This window comes from Eleutherodactylus coqui, unplaced genomic scaffold (assembly GCF_035609145.1).
Source record: "Eleutherodactylus coqui strain aEleCoq1 unplaced genomic scaffold, aEleCoq1.hap1 HAP1_SCAFFOLD_243, whole genome shotgun sequence".
Taxonomy (NCBI): domain Eukaryota; kingdom Metazoa; phylum Chordata; class Amphibia; order Anura; family Eleutherodactylidae; genus Eleutherodactylus; species Eleutherodactylus coqui.
The window spans coordinates 2,729-15,000 of NW_027102339.1; positions in this window are offsets into that span (position 1 = coordinate 2,729).

The following is a 12,272-nucleotide window of genomic DNA, read 5'->3' on the forward strand; positions in this document are numbered from 1 at the left end:
GGCAGAGCCCGCAGGTCGCCCCCTTCCCGTCCGATGAAGCTCGCACGGTCAGAAAAGTTTCAAAGTCCCAACGGGGGGAGAGTGTTGACGGCGAAGGGGTGCTGGCTGCCCCTGGGGCCGGGCTGGAGCCCCTGGAGGTCGGCCTTCGGGGTGTGGAGGGGCCCCCTGAGAGCACCCAACAGCAGTTGCTCAAGACCCTGCCTGAGCCTCCGGTGTGCCCGGGCATGAACCCCAGGAGGCGGGGAACAGCCGTGGCAGCCCCTGCTGAAGTCCTTGGCAGTTGGCAGAGGCGAGTCTTGGGGAAAAAAACGACAAAGTCCAAACGCTCCAGGCGCCGGCCAGGGGGGCGGACGTGGCTGGCCTGGCCGGCGGGTGCTGCGGCTGCCGGGGCTGAGCCGAGTGTCGATGCATCTCCTGAGAACCGGGAAGGGGACAAACCGGTGGCTCCAGTCCGAGCTGGAGTTCCAGAAGGTCGGCCTGACTCTGGAGGTTTTCCCCCTGGCTTTTCCCCATAGGCCAAAACGGGGGGAGGCAAAAAAGCACCCCCAGCAGATGTATGCAATGGGCTGGGGGGTGATGGAGAGCGGGCTGTTGGCAGCTGTGTGGTGGCTGCAGGAGTGGGCCTGGGCGGCTGCGGAGGGCCCCCAAAGTGCACCTACCAGTAGGGGCCCGAGACCCAGGCTGAGCCTCCGATGTGCCCGGGCAGGACACCCAGGAGGCGGGGAGCAGCCCCCGCTGAAGTCCATGGCATGTGCCAGAGGCGAGTCTTGGAGAAAAAACGACAAAGTCCAAACGCTCCAGGCGCCGGGCAGGGGGGCGTACCCGGCTGGCCGGGCCGGCGTGGGCTGCGGCTGCCGGGGCTGAGCCGAGTGTCAATGCATGTCCTGAGAACCGGTATGAGGGTATTCCTGGCCGCTCCGGGCCGAGGCACGGTTCCAGGAGGGCGGAAGGAGCGGGCCTGTCTCCCCTGATAGCGCCGACGGCGGTAAAATAAGGCCTCGCAAAACGTCACCACGAACACCTTGTCGGGGTATAAGGGAACGAGCGGTGTGCGGTCTTTGACAAAGTGACAGTATTTCTCAAAAAAGCACCCCCGGCAGATGTGTGCAGAGGGGCTGGCTGGTGATGGAGAGCGGGCTGTTGGCAGCAGTGTGCTGGCTGCAGGGGTGGCCCGGGGCGGCTGCGGAGGGCCCCCAAAGCGCACCTACCAGTGGTGGCTGAAAACCCAGGCTGAGCCTCCGATGTGCCCGGGCAGGAACCCAGGAGGCCGGGCACGGACCGCAGCCTGCCCCCTTGCCGTTTGATGAAGCTTGCACGGTCAGAAAAAGTTTCAAAGTCCCAACGGGGAGAGAGTGTTGACGGCGAGGGGGCGCTGGCTGCTCCAGGGGCCGGGGGGAGCCCCTGGAGGTGGGACTGGGGGTGTGGAGGGGCCCCCTGAGAGCACCCAACAGAAGTTGCTCAAGACCCTGCCTGAGCCTCCGGTGTTGCAGGGAAGGACACCCAGGGGGCGGGGAACAGCCGTGGCAGCCCCCCTTGCAGTTGAACAAAGTTTGAGGAGACAAGTCATGAAAATGACAAAGTCCAAACGCTCCAGGCGTGCCGGCCAGGGGGGCGGACCCGGCTGGCCGGGCTGGCGGGAGCTGCGGCTGCCAGGGTTGAGCCGAGTGTCAATGCAGGTCCTGAGAACCGGGAAGGGGACAAACCGGTGGCTCCAGGCCGGGTTGGAGTTCCAGGAGGTCGGCAGGACTCTGGAGGTTTTCCCCTTGGCATTGTCCCATTGGCCACAATGGGGGAAGTCAAAAAAGCACCCCCAGCAGATGTATGCAGAGGGGCTGGGGGGTGATGGAGAGCGGGCTGTTGGCAGCCGTGTGCTGGCTGCAGGGGTGGGCATGGGCGGCTGCGGAGGGCCCCCTGAGTGCACCTGCCAGCGGTGGCTCAACACCCTGGCTGAGCCTCCGATGTGCCCCGGCAGGACCCCAGGAGGCCGGGCACAGAACGCCGGCTGCCCCCCCTTGCCGTTTGACGAAGCTTGCGCGGTCAGAAAAGTTTCAAAGTCCCAACGGGGAGAGAGCGTTGACGGCGAGGGGGTGCTGGCTGCTCCAGGGGCCGGGGACAACCCCTGGAGGCTGGGCACGGACTGCGGCAGCCCCCCTTGCAGTCGGACAAAGTTTGAGGAGACAAGCCATGAAAATGACAAAGTCCAAACGCTCCAGGCGTGCCGGCCAGGGGGGCGGACCCGGCTGGCTGGGCCGGCGGGGGCTGCGGCTGCCGGGGCTGAGCCGAGTGTCAATGCAGGTCCTGAGAACCGGGAAGGGGACAAACCGGCGGCTCCAGGCCGAGCTCGAGTTCCAGAAGGTCGGCCTGACTCTGGAGGTTTTCCCCCTGGCTTTTCCCCATAGGCCAAAATGGGGGAAGTCAAAAAAGCACCCCCAGCAGATGTATGCAGAGGGGCTGGGGGGTGATGGGGAGCGGGTGCTTGGCAGCAGTGTGCTGGCTGAAGAGGTGTGCCTGGGCGGCTGCGGAGGGCCCCCTGAGTGCACCTGCCAGCAGTGGCTCAACACCCTGGCTGAGCCTCCGATGTCCCCGGGCAGGACCCCAGGAGGCCGGGCACAGACCGCCGCTTGCCCCCTTGCCGTTTGACGAAGCTTGCAGGGTCAGAAATGTTTCAAAGTCCCCACGGGGGGAGAGTGTTGACGGCGAGGGGGTGCTGGCTGCTCCAGGGGCCGGGGGCAAACCCTGGAGGCTGGGCACGGACTGCGGCAGCCCCCCTTGCAGTAGAACAAAGTTTGAGGAGACAAGTCATGAAAATGACAAAGTCCAAACGCTCCAGGCGTGCAGGCCAGGGGGGCGGACCCGGCTGGCCGGGCCGGCGGGGGCTGCGGCGGCCGGGGCTGAGCCGAGTGTCAATGCATGTCCTGAGAACCGGGAAGGGGACAAACCGGTGGCTCCAGGCCGGGTTGGAGTTCCAGGAGGTCGGCAGGACTCTGGAGGTTTTCCCCTTGGCATTGTCCCATTGGCCACAATGGGGGAAGTCAAAAAAGCACCCCCAGCAGATGTATGCAGAGGGGCTGGGGGGTGATGGAGAGCGGGCTGTTGGCAGCCGTGTGCTGGCTGCAGGGGTGGGCCTGGGCGGCTGCGGAGGGCCCCCTGAGTGCACCTGCCAGCGGTGGCTCAACACCCTGGCTGAGCCTCCGATGTCCCCGGGCAGGACCCCAGGAGGCCGGGCACAGACCGCAGCCTGCCCCCTTGCCTTTTGACGAAGCTTGCACGGTCAGAAAAAAAGTTTCAAAGTCCCGACGGGGAGAGAGTGTTGAGGGCGAGGGGGTGCCGGCTGCTCCAGGGGCCGGGGGCAACCCCTGGAGGCTGGGCACGGACCGCGGCACACCCCCTTGCGGTCGAACAAAGTTTGAGGAGACAAGTCATGAAAATGACAAAGTCCAAACGCTCCAGGCGTGCCGGCCAGGGTGGCGGACCCGGCTGGCTGGGCCGGTGGGAGCTGCGGCTGCCGGGGCTGAGCCGAGTGTCGATGTATGTCGTGAGAACCGGTATGAGGGTGATCCTGGTCGCTCCGGGCCGAGGCACGGTTCCAGGAGGGCGGAAGGAGCAGGCCTGTTTCCCCTGATAGCGCCGACGGCGGTAAATTAAGGCCTCGCAAAACGTCAGGACGAACACCTTTTTTGCATATAAGGGAACGAGCGGTGTGCCGTCTTTGACAAAGTGACTATTTCTCAGAGTGCTGGAGTGGGGACCGCTCAAAGTCAAAGCTCCGCGGCCGCCCCTCTGCCACCTCCCCGGGAGCAGAGTCGTCGAGCGCGAGTGTCCACACTCCGCCTGTCCAGGCCGCGGGGCCGACAGGCTGGCTGGCTGCCCGGGGAGACCCCGCTCTCCGAGCGGCCGGGCGCCACGTTCGAGAGTTGTACAAAGCCACCTTGGGGGCCTGCGGAGGCCCCCCTGAGAGCGCCTCCAAGCCCTTGCTGAGAACCCTGTCCTAGATGCCTGCGCAGGCAGGCGGGACCCCACCAGGAGGCCGTGCACAGCCCGCGGCAGCCACTGCTGAAGCCCAGGGCAGTTGGCAGAGATGAGTCTTTGAAAAAAATGACAAAGTCCAAACGCCTCCAGGCGCCGGCCAGGGGGACGGACCCGGCTGGCCGGGCCGGCGGGAGCTGCGGCGGCTGGGGCTGAGCCGAGTGGCGATGCATGTCCTGAGAACCGGGAAGGGGACAAACCGGAGGCTCCAGGCCGGGCGGCAGTTCCAGGAGGTCGGCCTGACTCTGGAGGTTTTCCCCCTGGCTTTTCCCCATTGGCCAAAACGGGGGAAGTCAAAAAAGCACCCCCAGCAGATGTATGCAGAGGGGCTGGCTGGTGATGGGGAGCGGGCTGTTGGCAGCAGTGTGCTGGCTGCAGAGGTGTGCATGGGCGGCTGCGGAGGGCCCCCTGAGTGCACCTGCCCGTGGTGGCTGAAAACCCAGGCTGAGCCTCCGATGTGCCCGGGCAGGACCCCAGGAGGCCGGGCACAGAACGCCGGTTGCCCCTTGCCGTTTGACGAAGCTTGCACGGTCAGAAAAGTTTCAAAGTCCCAACGGGGAGAGAGTGCTGACGGTGATGGGGTGCTGGCTGCTCCAGGGGCCGGGAGGGAGGCCCTGGAGGTGGGCCTGGGGGTGTGGAGGGGCCCCCTGAGAGCACCTACCAGCAGTTGCTCAAGACCCTGCCTGAGCCTCCGGTGTTGCAGGGCAGGACACCCATTGGCGGGGAACAGCAGGTGGCAGCCCCTGCTGAAGTCGTTGGCAGAGATGAGTCTTTGAAAAAACGACAAAGTCCAAACGCTCCAGGCGTGCCGGCCAGGGTGGCGGACCCGGCTGGCTGGGCCAGCGGGAGCTGCGGCTGCCGGGGCTGAGCCGAGTGTCAATGTATGTCGTGAGAACCGGTATGAGGGTGATCCTGGTCGCTCCGGGCCGAGGCGCGGTTCCAGGAGGGCGGAAGGAGCGGGCCCGTTTCCCCTGATAGCGCCGACGGCGGTAAAATAAGGCCTCGCAAAACGTCAGGACGAACACCTTTTTTGCATATAAGGGAACGAGCGGTGTGCGGTCCTTGACAAAGTGACTATTTCTCAATGTGCTGAGGAGTGGGGACCGCTCAAAGTCAAAGCACCGCGGCCGCCCCTCTGCCACCTCCCCGGGAGCAGAGTCATCGAGCGCGAGGGTCCCCACTCCGCCTGTGCAGGCCGCGGGGCCGACAGGCTGGCTGGCTGCCCGGGCAGACCCCGCTCTCCGAGCGGCCGGGCGCCACGTTCGAGAGGTGTACGAAGCCACCTTGGGGGCCTGCGGAGGCCCCCCTGAGAGCGCCTCCAAGCCCTTGCTGAGAACCCTGTCCTAGATGCCTGCGCGGGCAGGCGGGACCCCCCAGGAGGCCGTGCACAGCCCGCGGCAGCCACTGCTGAAGCCCAGGGCAGTTGGCAGAGATGAGTCTTTGAGGAAAAACGACAAAGTCCAAACGCTCCAGGCGCCGGCCAGGGGTGCGGACCCGGCTGGACGGGCCGGCGGGAGCTGCGGCGGCTGGGGAAGAGCCGAGTGTCAATGCATGTCCTGAGAACCGGAAAGGGGACAAACTAGTAGCTCCAGGCCGGGATGGAGTTCCAGGAGGTGGGCCTGACTCCGGAGGTTTTCCCCTTGACATTTTCCCATTGGCCAAAATGGGGGAAGTCAAAAAAGCACCCCCGCCAGATATAGTATGCAGAGGGGCTGGCTGGTGATGGGGAGCGGGCTGTTGGCAGCAGTGTGCTGGCTGCAGAGGTGTGCATGGGCGTCTGCGGAGGGCCCCCTGAGTGCACCTGCCAGGCTGAGCCTCCGATGTGCCCGGGCAGGACCCCAGGAGGCCGGGCACAGAACGCCGGTTGCCCCCTTGCCGTTTGACGAAGCTTGCACGGTCAGAAAAGTTTCAGAGTCCCTACGGGGAGAGAGCGTTGACGGCGAGGGGGCGCTGGCTGCTCCAGGGGCCGGGAGGGAGGCCCTGGAGGTGGGCCTGGGGGTGTGGAGGGGCCCCCTGGGAGCGCCCAACAGTAGTCGGTCAAGACCCTGCCCGAGCCTCTGGTGTTGCAGGGCAGGACACCCTGGAGGCTGGGCACGGACCGCCGGTCGCCCCCCATTGTAGTCCAACAAAGTTTGAAGAGACGAATCACGGAAATCACAAGTCCAAAAATCCCTGAGAACCGGGAAGGGGACAGACCGGTGGCTCCAGGCCGGGCTTGAGTTCCATGAGGTCGGCAGGACTCTGGAGATTGTCCCCCTGGCTTTTCCCCATAGGCCAAAATGGGGGAAGTCAAAAAAGCACCCCCGGCAGATGTATGCAGAGGGGCTGGCTGGTGATGGGGAGCGGGCTGTTGGCAGCAGTGGTGGCCTGGGCGGCTGCAGAGGGCCCCCGAGGTGCACCTACCAGCAGTTGCTCTTGACCCTGCCTGAGCCTCCGGTGTTGCAGGTCAGGACACCCATTGGCGGGGAACAGCAGGTGGCAGCCCCTGCTGAAGTCGTTGGCAGAGATGAGTCTTTGAGAAAAACGACAAAGTCCAAACGCTCCAGGCGCCGGCCAGGGTGGCGGACACGGCTGGCCGGGCCGAGGGGAGCTGCGGCGGCTGGGGAAGAGCCGAGTGTCGATGCAGGTCCTGAGAACCGGGAAGGGGGCAAACCAGTAGCTCCAGGCCGGGCTAGGGTTCCAGGAGGTCGTCCTGACTCTGGAGGTTTTCCCCCTGGCTTTTCCCCATAGGCCAACATGGGGGAAGTCAAAAAAGCACCCCCGGCAGATGTATGCAGAGGGGCTGGCTGGTCATGGGGAGCGGGCTGTTGGCAGTAGTGTGCTGGCTGCGGGGGTGGCCTGGGCGGCTGCGGAGGGCCCCCGAGGTGCACCTACCAGCAGTAGCTCTTGACCCTGCCTGAGCCTCCGGTGTTGCAGGTCAGGACACCCATTGGCGGGGAACAGCAGGTGGCAGCCCCTGCTGAAGTCGTTGGCAGAGATGAGTCTTTGAGAAAAATGACAAAGTCCAAACGCTCCAGGCGTGCCGGCCAGGGGGGCGGACCCGGCTGGCCGGGCCGGCGGGAGCTGCGGCTGCCGGGGCTGAGCCGAGTGTCGATGCATGTCCTGAGAACCGGGAAGGGGGCAAACCAGTAGCTCCAGGCCGGGCCGGAGTTCCAGGAGGTCGGCCTGACTCTGGAGGTTTTCCCCCTGGCTTTTCCCCTATAGGCCAAAATGGTGGAAGTCAAAAAAGCACCCCCAGCAGATGTATGCAGAGGGGCTGGCTGGTCATGGGGAGCGGGCTGTTGGCAGTAGTGTGCTGGCTGCGGGGGTGGCCTGGGCGGCTGCGGAGGGCCCCCGAGGTGCACCTACCAGCAGTAGCTCTTGACCCTGCCTGAGCCTCCGGTGTTGCAGGTCAGGACACCCATTGGCGGGGAACAGCAGGTGGCAGCACCTGCTGAAGTCGTTGGCAGAGATGAGTCTTTGAGAAAAATGACAAAGTCCAAACGCTCCAGGCGTGCCGGCCAGGGGGGCGGACCCGGCTGGCCGGGCCGGCGGGAGCTGCGGCTGCCGGGGCTGAGCCGAGTGTCGATGCATGTCCTGAGAACCGGGAAGGGGGCAAACCAGTAGCTCCAGGCCGGGCCGGAGTTCCAGGAGGTCGGCCTGACTCTGGAGGTTTTCCCCCTGGCTTTTCCCCTATAGGCCAAAATGGTGGAAGTCAAAAAAGCACCCCCGGCAGATGTATGCAGAGGGGCTGGCTGGTCATGGGGAGCGGGCTGTTGGCAGTAGTGTGCTGGCTGCGGGGGTGGCCTGGGCGGCTGCGGAGGGCCCCCGAGGTGCACCTACCAGCAGTAGCTCTTGACCCTGCCTGAGCCTCCGGTGTTGCAGGTCAGGACACCCATTGGCGGGGAACAGCAGGTGGCAGCCCCTGCTGAAGTCGTTGGCAGAGATGAGTCTTTGAGAAAAATGACAAAGTCCAAACGCTCCAGGCGCCGGCCAAGGGGGGCGTACTCGGCCGGCCGGGCCGGCGGGAGCTGCGGCTGCCGGGGCAGAGCCGAGTGTCGATGCATGTCGTGAGAACCGGTATGAGGTTAATCCTGGGCCCTCGGGGCCGAGGCACGGTTCCAGGAGGGCGGAAGGAGCGGGCCTGTTTCCCCTGATAGCGCCGACGGCGGTAAATTAAGGCCTCGCAAAACGTCAGGACGAACACCTTTTTTGCATATAAGGGAACGAGCGGTGTGCGGTCTTTGACAAAGTGACTATTTCTCAATGTGCTGAGAAGGAGTGGGGACCGCTCAAAGTCAAAGCACCGCGGCCGCCCCTCTGCCACCTCCCTGGGAGCAGAGTCATAGAGCGCGAGTGTCCCCACTCAGCCTGTGCAGGCCTCGGGGCCAACAGGCTGGCTGGCTGCCCGGGCGACCCCCCTCCGAGATGCCGGGCCGAGGCGTAGGCAGCCGCCTCCATCACCACCACCCAAGGCGAGAGAGTGGGTCAACGGGAGAGCCGTCGCGGCCGGGGGACCCTCGCCGCGCCCATGTCCGGGGAAGGACCACAAGGGCCCTGCTCCCCGGCGCCCCGGCGAGCGGGTTCACCCTCGGCGCGTACGGCTCTCGAGGATGGGGAAGGGACGCGCGTGGGCGTCCCTCCCGTCCCCCGCGGAAGAAGGCGAGCGACTCTGCGCGTCGGGACACCCCGCGGAGCCCCCTGCGGGGGGAGTACTCCGGGGGAGAAGCGTGGCGCAGGGGGTGCAGCCCTTTCCCAGGCCACCGTGCGACGGCGTCGGTGGGGCCGACGCCGAGAGAGAGAACGATCCGGGCTCTCCCGCCTCAGGGCGGCCGAGAGCGGGGCACGGGCCCCACGTTTGGTGACGGTTTTCCCGAAAGCGAAGGACCCCCGCCTGTCCCCTCGGGCTCCGGCCGATGCGGGCGGTCCAGGGCGGGGATAGGGGACGGCGGCCTGCGGACGACGCGCTTTATCCCCAGAAGGAGCGAGGCATGAGGGGGTGTTCCACCCCCGCCGGCCGGTCTCGCTCCTTCTCCGGGCTACGCCTCGGCGGAGTAAAGACCCCCGGGTCAACGCTCCCGCGTCCGGGTGCCGCCGCGCGTCCCCTTCCCGCGGGGGGTGGATCCCTTCCACCCCTGGCCGTTCGAGGCCCGTGCGCCTCGGGCGGCCTCCCTTCCGAGAGAGGGAGAGAGACGGAGGACGTTGGTCCGCGACGGCGCGAGGCGTCCAAGTTGTGTTCCCCACGGCGGCTACCCGGTCGATCCCGCCCGCCGGTAGCCTAGGCTTTTCCCCACTCTGCCTGTCCAGGCCGCGGGGCCGACGGGCTGTCTGCCCGGGTAGACCCCGCTCTCACCGAGCGGCCGGGCGGCCACGTTCAAGAGGTGTACGAAGCCACCTTGGGGTGGAGCCCTTCCACCCCTGGCCGTCCGAGGCCCGTGCGCCTCGGGCGGCCTCCCTTCCGAGAGAGGGAGAGAGACGGAGGACGGTGGTCCGCGACGGTGCGAGGCGTCCAACTTGTGTTCCCCCACGGCGGCTTCCCGGTCGATCCCGCCCGCCGGTAGCCTAGGCTTTTCCCCGCTCCGCCTGTCCAGGCCGCGGGGCCGACAGGCTGTCTGCCCGGGTAGACCCCGCTCTCCGAGCGGCCGGGCGCCACGTTCAAGAGGTGTACGAAGCCACCTTTGGGGGGGCTGCGGTGCCCCCCGCCCCGAGAGTGCCTCCCAGGCCGAGGGAGCCCGGCGGTCGAGTGTCGTAGGAAAGCGCGTGCCACGGCTGTGTCGGTCACAGGGGCCAGAGGTAGTTTGGGCAACGGCTTAGATCCGTATGAAGCTCATCCTTTCCGGCCTGTTCTGGCGGCGGCTAGGCGCGCGCGCGCGAATGGCACGACGCCCCTGGTTCCAGCGAGGCGACGGCGCCCCGCACCCCACTCTCTGGGCCGAGCAGAGCCCCCGAGCGCAAGGTTCCCCGCTCCGCCTGTCCAGGCCGCGGGGCCAGCAGGCTGTCTGCCCGGGTAGACCCCGCTCTCCGAGCGGCCGGGCCCCAACGTTCAAGAGGTGTACGAAGCCACCTTGAGGTGGAGCCCTTCCACCCCTGGCCGTCCGAGGCCCGCCGGTAGCCTTGGCTTGTCCCCACTCCGCCTGTCCAGGCCGCGGGGCCGACAGGCTGTCTGCCCGGGTAGACCCCGCTCTCCGAGCGGCCGGGCCCCAACGTTCAAGAGGTGTACGAAGCCACCTTTGGGGGGGCTGCGGTGCCCCCCGCCCCGAGAGTGCCTCCCAGGCCGAGGGGAGCCAGGCGGTCGAGTGTCGTAGGAAAGCGCGTGCGCGGCTGTGTCGGTCACACGGGCCAGAGTTAGTTTGGGCAACGGCTTAGATCCGTATGCAGCTCAACCTTTCCGGCCTGTCCTGGCGGCGGCTAGGCGCGTGCGAACGTCACAACGCCCCTGGTTCCAGCGAGGCGACGGCGCCCCGCACCCAACTCTCCGGGCCGAGCAGAGCCCCCGAGCGCAAGAGTACCCGCTCCGCCTGCCCAGGCCGCGGGGCCGACAGGCTGTCTGCCCGGGTAGACCCCGCTCTCCGAGCGGCCGGGCGCCATGTTCAAGAGGTGTACGAAGCCACCTAAAGGGGGCTGCGGTGGCCCCCTGCCCCGAGAGTGCCTCCCAGGCCGAGGGAGCCCGGCGGTCGAGTGTCGTAGGAAAGCGCGCGCGCGGCTGTGTCACACGGGCCAGAGTTAGTTTGGGCAACGGCTTAGATCCGTATGCAGCTCAACCTTTCCGGCCTGTTCTGGCGGCGGCTAGGCGCGCGCGAACGTCACGACGCCCCTGGTTCCAGCGAGGCGACGGCGCCCCGCACCCCGCTCTCCGGGCCGTGCAGAGCGGCCGCTCTCGCTCCTTGGAGCAGAGCCCCCGAGCGCAAGAGTCCCCGCTCCGCCTGTCCAGGCCGCGGGGCCGACAGGCTGTCTGCCCGGGTAGACCCCGCTCTCCGAGCGGCCGGGCCCCAACGTTCAAGAGGTGTACGAAGCCACCTTAAGGGGGCTGCGGTGCCCCCCGCCCCGAGAGTGCCTCCCAGGCCGAGGGGAGCCTGGCGGTCGAGTGTCGTAGGAAAGCGCGTGCGCGGCTGTGTCGGTCACACGGGCCAGAGTTAGTTTGGGCAACGGCTTAGATCCGTATGCAGCTCAACCTTTCCGGCCTGTTCTGGCGGCGGCTAGGCGTGCGCGCACGGCACGACGCCCCTGGCTCCAGCGATGCGACGGCGCCCCGCACCCCACTCTCCGGGCCGAGCAGAGTGGCCGCTGTCGCTCCTTGGAGCAGAGCCCCCGAGCGCAAGTGTCCCCGCTCCGCCTGTCCAGGCCGCGGGGCCAACAGGCTGTCTGCCCGGGTAGACCCCGCTCTCCGAGCGGCCGGGCCCCAACGTTCAAGAGGTGTACGAAGCCACCTCGGGGGGCTGCGGTGCCCCCCGCCCCGAGAGTGCCTCCCAGGCCGAGGGGAGCCAGGCGGTCGAGTGTCGTAGGAAAGCGCGTGCGCGGCTGTGTCGGTCACACGAGCCAGAGTTAGTTTGGGCAACGGCTTAGATCCGTATGCAGCTCAACCTTTCCGGCCTGTTCTGGCGGCGGCTAGGCGCGCGCGAACGTCACGACGCCCCTGGTTCCAGCGAGGCGACGGCGCCCCGCACACAACTCTCCGGGCCGAGCAGAGCCCCCGAGCGCAAGAGTCCCCGCTCCCGCCTGTCCAGGCCGCGGGGCCGACAGGCTGTCTGCCCGGGTAGACACCGCTCTCCGAGCGGCCGGGCCGCAACGTTCAAGAGGTGTACGAAGCCACCTTGGGGGGCTGCGGAGCCCCCCATCCCCATGAGAGCGCCTCACAGGCTTTGCTGATAACCCCGTCCTAGCTGCCTGCGCGGGCAGGCGGGACCCCCAGGAGGCCGCGCACAGCCCGCGGCAGCCACCGCTGAAGTCCACAGCAGTTGGCAGATAGGAGTCTTGGAGAAAAAAACGACAAAGTGCAAACGCTCCAGGCGCCGACCAGGGGTGCGTACCTGGCTGGCCGGGCCGGCGGGAGCTGCGGCTGCTGGAGTTGCACCGAGTGTCGATGCATGTCGTGAGAACCGGTATGAGGTTGAACCTGGGCCCTCGGGGCCGAGGCGCGGTTCCAGGGAGACGGAAGGAGCGGGCGTGTTTCCCCTGATAGCGCCGACGACGGTAAAATAAGGCCTCGCAAAACGTCAGGACGAACACCTTTTTTGCATATAAGGGAACGAGCGGTGTGCGGTCTCTGA